The sequence below is a fragment of the Nerophis ophidion genome, unplaced genomic scaffold, assembly GCF_033978795.1.
Source record: "Nerophis ophidion isolate RoL-2023_Sa unplaced genomic scaffold, RoL_Noph_v1.0 HiC_scaffold_130, whole genome shotgun sequence".
NCBI lineage: Eukaryota > Metazoa > Chordata > Actinopteri > Syngnathiformes > Syngnathidae > Nerophis > Nerophis ophidion.
The window spans coordinates 103,242-109,241 of record NW_026907052.1 but is presented as its reverse complement, the minus strand read 5'-3'; the positions used below and the strand labels follow the sequence as shown (position 1 = coordinate 109,241).

General features: G+C 41.9%; 4 non-coding genes across 4 annotated transcripts; 3 read left to right on the top strand and 1 right to left on the bottom strand.

The window, feature by feature from the left end:
* The first annotated feature begins 3,442 nt into the window (after window positions 1-3,442).
* trnal-gag (transfer RNA leucine (anticodon GAG)) lies at window positions 3,443-3,524 on the top strand. Its single transcript has one exon. It is a non-coding gene; the product is annotated as a tRNA-Leu (tRNA).
* A 653-nt stretch (window positions 3,525-4,177) lies between these two features.
* trnae-uuc (transfer RNA glutamic acid (anticodon UUC)) lies at window positions 4,178-4,249 on the top strand. Its single transcript has one exon. It is a non-coding gene; the product is annotated as a tRNA-Glu (tRNA).
* A 1,406-nt stretch (window positions 4,250-5,655) lies between these two features.
* trnad-guc (transfer RNA aspartic acid (anticodon GUC)) lies at window positions 5,656-5,727 on the bottom strand. Its single transcript has one exon. It is a non-coding gene; the product is annotated as a tRNA-Asp (tRNA).
* Window positions 5,728-5,866: 139 nt separating this feature from the next.
* trnal-aag (transfer RNA leucine (anticodon AAG)) lies at window positions 5,867-5,948 on the top strand. The gene has a single exon. It is a non-coding gene; the product is annotated as a tRNA-Leu (tRNA).
* The last annotated feature ends 52 nt before the right edge of the window (window positions 5,949-6,000 follow it).

Below are 6,000 nucleotides of genomic sequence, written 5' to 3'. Positions count from 1 at the left end.
TCACTGGTATTACAATCAATTCAATACAATATATTTTTAACTTGTTTTTTAACCAACATCCTCCTTTTTTATATATTTATGAAATAGAAAATAGAAAAGTACAAAATACAATACAAGACACGACATGACAAAATCATTAAATGGACTTTCAGCACCCTCTGGTGGCGACTAGCGAAAATAACAGACCACGTTGTGTCCATGCCAAAATGTCGGACAATTCAAACTTAAACATGAACGTACGGACACGTAACACGCAAATAGTGCAACAATTATTACCTGCAATGAGTGATCAGAATGCACATACACACAATATGTGGTTAGCACCTCTGCTGGTTTCGATGTCTATAGGGGAAAACTAATATCGACTTCAGTGCAAAATAGTAGTACATCTAACGTGAGCAACAACCAATTCAAAACAAAGATTCCACAACATAGCATTTCAACTACTGTTAAATAACTGTGTATCTTACAATGAATATTACGTTAGCTTTAGTGTAATTTACAATACTTTGCGGAGCAATATCGGAACATGTCTTACCATTAGCAGAGTGCAGGAAGTCTGCTAATAGCTTCCGGTTTCCGGTCATATTTACAGATTTTCAGGTACCAGCAGATGGCGCAATTGGACCTCATTGCATTACAAAACAATGTACATATTTTAGCAGGAATTTCACTCAAATAAATAAAGTATTTTTTATACCCGTTACATATACATATCACTTTAATTCCATCTGTTATTGATTACGGATGCATTATTTACCAATCTGCTTCAAAAACATGACTTGGGAAAATAGACTGGATCCAGTCACAGGCTTTAAGGTTATGTTGTGGAGCTACTACATCAACCCTAGTGGCAGTATTACAAGTAAAAATGAACGAAAAACCTTTGAACAAGAGGAGAGATCAACTCTCAGCAGTTTATCGGGCAACTTTAAAAGGATCCAAGCAAGGATATCCCACTTGTCCAGTGGTACCAAACTGCCAAGAAAAAGAGAAAAAAAAAAATAGTTTTGGGTGGATTAAAGGAGACATATGTAATAAAGTTAAAATTGACAATATTAAAGTTAGTCCTACAGTACCAATTCCTGCAATACCACCGTGGATGTTTGATAACCCAAAAGAAAACATGCAATTACTAAAGAATAGAAATTTAAATAGTTATCAGATAGAAAAATAGATTAAGATATGATATATACGGATGCATCAAAAACTATAAAAAGTAAGGTAGGAGCTGCAGCAGTTATCCCACAAGGAAACATAGTATTAAATAAAATAATCAGTGATAAACTATCTGTTTTTACGGGGGAATTGGTAGCAATTTATACGGCAGTTAACTGGATAGAGGAAAACAAAGCAAGGAAAGTAGTTGTGTGCTCGGACTCCAGCAGTGCATTGATGAGCATAAAAAAAAAACATAGCATCAGAAACAAGACAAGATTTAGTTAATGAAATAGTTCAGGCAATCTACAGAATAAATAAAGCGGGAGGTGTGGTAACATTTCTTTGGGTTCCTTGGAAGATATAGTAGGATGGAATTCATAACACACAGGATATAAAGCATTATACACGTATTTAAAAAACATTGGGTTATATAAAAGAATATAGAGTAGGGATCCATCTTGGTCCACACTCCATTTCAGTAGGTAGCGCTAATGCACACCAGAAGGTTGCTTGCCGGAAACAACCGCCCACCTCCGGAATCAGTCCCCGCCCATTACCCTTAGGCGCGAAATTCATTTGAGCGGAAGACAGAGGTGTGAGAGGAGTTCTTTAAAACCGCAGAGAATCTTAAAAAGCTTACAGAAAGCAAGAAAAACTTACGGCGGGGGCATGTCGGACATTCGCCGTTGTTTTCGATGATATTGTCCCGTACCAAGGTTTCGATGTCTGGAGTCTTTGGCGGAATCAAGCCTTCTCCTCTGCCTGGAATGGCCGAGTCTCTTCGACGGCCGTTGACGGACCCGCCAGCGTTAAGGGAGACCAGCGAGCCGGAGATGTAAACGGAAAATCTGTAAGTAAATATATGTATATATGTATTGTATACCGCATGTTTTTTTCTTGTAAAATGAGAATCATTTGACTCACCAGACTGCGATTGTGTTAAAACGTTCGCGTTAGGATCTTAAGGCAATTCCTCTATGACACAAAATAATGAATACACATAATATTAAATAATTCGAAGGTTTAAACACACCTCGATAATCATCTTCCAACTTTGTAAGATCGATCAAACAAAATCCTTCGTCTTTCACTTCGTCGTCATCGGCTGGTAAAAAAAAGAAAAGTATTACAACGTCGTACACGTGCAATGCTTTTAACGTTTAAATGCTTAAAAGGAGTTAAACAATTGTCTAATAACATGGTAAAGCAGAGGTAATGGTGTGTGTGTGTGTGTGTGTGTTTATGTGTGTGTGTGTGTGTGTGCGTGTGTGCGTGCGTGTGTGCATGTCCACATCTTCCCACGGAACATTCCCAGCCATCAATACATCGAAGCAGGGTCAAACATATGGTTAACCTTAACCTAATTAGTTCCTCCCAATCGTTTAAATATATTTTTTCGTGAGGTCTGGAAGTTGTTTCAAACGATCATAAACATTTAAACTGTCAAATGGCTGGTCAGATGCTGATCAGATGACATTCTCAAGCTTCCTTAAAAACTGACCTCAACCCTCCTTTGTTCCCTCTTAACCAATCCCTCTCCAGGTCTTAAACCCACCCTCTTCCTGGTTGAATCACTCCCTCCTCGGGTCTTAAACCCGACCTCCTCAGGTCTTAAACCCACCCTCTTCCTGGTTAAAACTCTACCCTCTTCCTGGTTAAAACTCCACCCTTTTCCTGGTGAAATCCCTCCCTCTTCAGGTCTTAACGTCACCCTCTTCCTGGTTAAGACTCCACCCTCTTCCTGGTTGAACCAATTCCTTTTCAGGTCTTAACTACATCCTCTTCCTGGTTAAAACTCCACCCTCTTCCTGGTTTAACCACTCCCACTTCAGGTTTTATCTCCACCCTCTTCCTGGTTAAATCACTCCCTCTTCAGGTCTTAAACCCACTCTCTTCCTGGTTAAATCACTCCCTCTTCAGTTCTTAAATCCCCCTCTTCCAGGTTAAAACTCCACCCTCTTCCTGGTTAAAACTCCACCTTCTTCCTGGTTAAACCACTCCCACCTCAGGTCTTAACTCTACCCTCTTCCGGGGTAAGCCACACCCACTTGACCTTGACCTTTGACCCTTGAACTTGACCCCTCATGAATCATTGATTTATGACCCTTCATAAATTATTGATTTATAACCCCCCATAAATCATTTTTTGACAGAAGGTGTCCCCTTAAATTTTCTAACATCCTTGGCTTTTGCCTGCCACACCGCAACCAAAGTGTTGCCATGTCATATTTTTGCTATCTCATAATGCCGACAATTTGATCCTCGGAAAGCTGGGAATAAGGGTAGTGTGGCCGAGCGGTCTAAGGCGCTGGATTGAGGCTCCAGTCTCTCGGGAGGCGTGGGTTCAAATCTCACCGCTGCCATCTTTTGCTGGTAACGCATTTGTATCTTCCCTGACTGAGGCAATAAGACTCTTGGCCTCATTTGGAAAGCTTTCAAAAATAGGGCCCGAACGTTAGCTTTGGAGTTTTCCATGCCAGGTATGCAATAAAAAAAAAACACAACCAGCACAGTTTTAAGGCCCGCCAGCAGCCTCTGAAAAAGCTAAAAGGTGGACGTGGTTGTGTGTTTATCCACATGTCGTTTGAAGATCACCGCCCCTACTTAAGACATTCAGTCCACTTTTATCTGCTTCTGTATTTTGATGACACCGCAGTGATAGGATGTATCACTGGCCGGCACGGAGCGACATACAGGAGGGAGTTAGCCTGTCTGGTGACATTGTGTAGAAACAACAACCTTATCCTCAACAGGGACTATACTAAGAAGACAAAAGAAGACATGAGGAAAGAAAGTCTGTTCGTTACTGTTACTATTGTACAATTTTTACACATCCAAGTCCAAATTCATGCAGCAGTTTCCATAGTGTAGTGGTTATCACTTCACTGAGACACAGAAGTTACCCCGGTTCAAATAATACAATTCACATTTCTGACATAGTATATGAATGCAACGGGTGCTTCACAGATTTGTCAAGAAATCATGCAGGAGACAAGTGTCTGAACAAATCATCAGTTCCCTGGTGGTCTAGTGGCTAGGATTCGGCGCTTTCACCGCCGCGGCCCGGGTTCGATTCCCGGTCAGGGAAAGCTATCCATTCCGTTCTCATAGCAGGAAATTTCTATAAAACTTATGTGACTTCCATGTTTAATGCTCATGATATACAAAGCATTATCGTTGACATTTTACATAAAGGCAATGTGGACATTGCTCCAATTTGGCCAAAAAAAGGTGCCTGAGATGCCCAGCTTTCCTCTTTCTTGTTCTCTTCCAGTTCCACGGCACGACACCTTTCCAGTTCACCCCACACCCGAGCCGAGTCACTGACGGCATCCAGATCTTGTTGGTTGAATTGCACAGGCAGGAGAGAGCAGACTAACGAATGACACATCATCTGCACTCCTCCACACTAACATGCTGTAGAACATCCTCATAGCCTCGTTTTTTCATGGATACCTTGCAACGTTCCGTTTCTCAGATCTTGGGCGATTTAGGCAGGACCAAAACGCCACACTTCTTTGGAGCCGGGCAGAAGGTATTTGTTTAGTTGTGTGAGGCATTTTCCCTGCGGCTTTAGCAGACGGCCAACCTGTTGCGGTGATGGCTGTCAGTCGGGGCTTGTCCAGGATGGAGGAAATTTGCCTTGATTTTAATCTCTTCGTTGCAGGTTCTCGGTCAAACAGAGCGAGACAAGGGCCAGTTTCTTGTTTGAACTTTTCCTCTGACGTCAGATAATACGGAGGATCAATGCCTAACAGCTGATAGAGATTGTAAGTTCTAATTGATTTCAAACACCCAGTTAGAGCCTCGCAGGCAGTGTTTAGGCCAGGATTGATTTCGGCAAGATGACTCAACGTGATTGCAACATGACATGAGGCACTTTTGGCTGTTCTGATTCATAGGGCGAGTTCAGTTGCTCGGATAGTGGCAGAATATGTTCCCCGGCTGGTATTGTACAGTTTTTTAGGATGCTGTTTCCAAATCCAACCTTAGCTTTAACTTTCTCAATATGATATTTGAAGGTGACCAACATAGACTGTCTGTGGTTGTATTCAAGCTGTTTTCCGTACCATCTGACTTTAGGCTAACCATTGGTGTATTTGTATATGTGTAATTAAACTGTTGTCAGTGTTTGCTCATCGGTGGTTAGATGTGTTGTAGTAAATAAGACCATATAGGGCTTCGCCTAAGGACTTTTCTAATTCTACCAAGGTTGATTTTTCTAATGCTATGTCGAGGTCGTCAGCTGCTGCATCCCTAACCTTTTATTTGACGCATTGACTCTGACAAACGATTTTCCCTTTTTGAAGACTTGCTTTTGCGTCCTAATTTAGAAGGGTGGAAAAAACATTAGTAAAATACTGTGTTTGATTTCTATAGGGCTGTGCAGCAACGCCGAGTCCACACATCACAACATTCGGAGAATGATACTTTGGTCACTTCTCAAATTTCAACAAGATTGTAACTGAAGAAAATTTGAGGTACCTAAACCATCTCCCCGTCAGGGAATCGAACCCTGGTCTTCCGCGTGACAGGCGGAGATGCTGTCCACTATACTAACGAGGACTGCTTGACATAGTGTTTTCCAGGGGACAAGCAAAATTCCTTGGCTTTTGCCTGCCACACCGCAGCCAAAGTGTTGCCATGTCATATTTCTGCTATCTCATAATGCCGACAATTTGATCCTCGGAAAGCTGGGAATAAGGGTAGTGTGGCCGAGCGGTCTAAGGCGCTGGATTAAGGCTCCAGTCTCTCGGGAGGCGTGGGTTCAAATACCACCACTGCCATCTTTTGCTGGTAACGTATTTGTATCTTCCCTGACTGAGGCAATAAGACGCT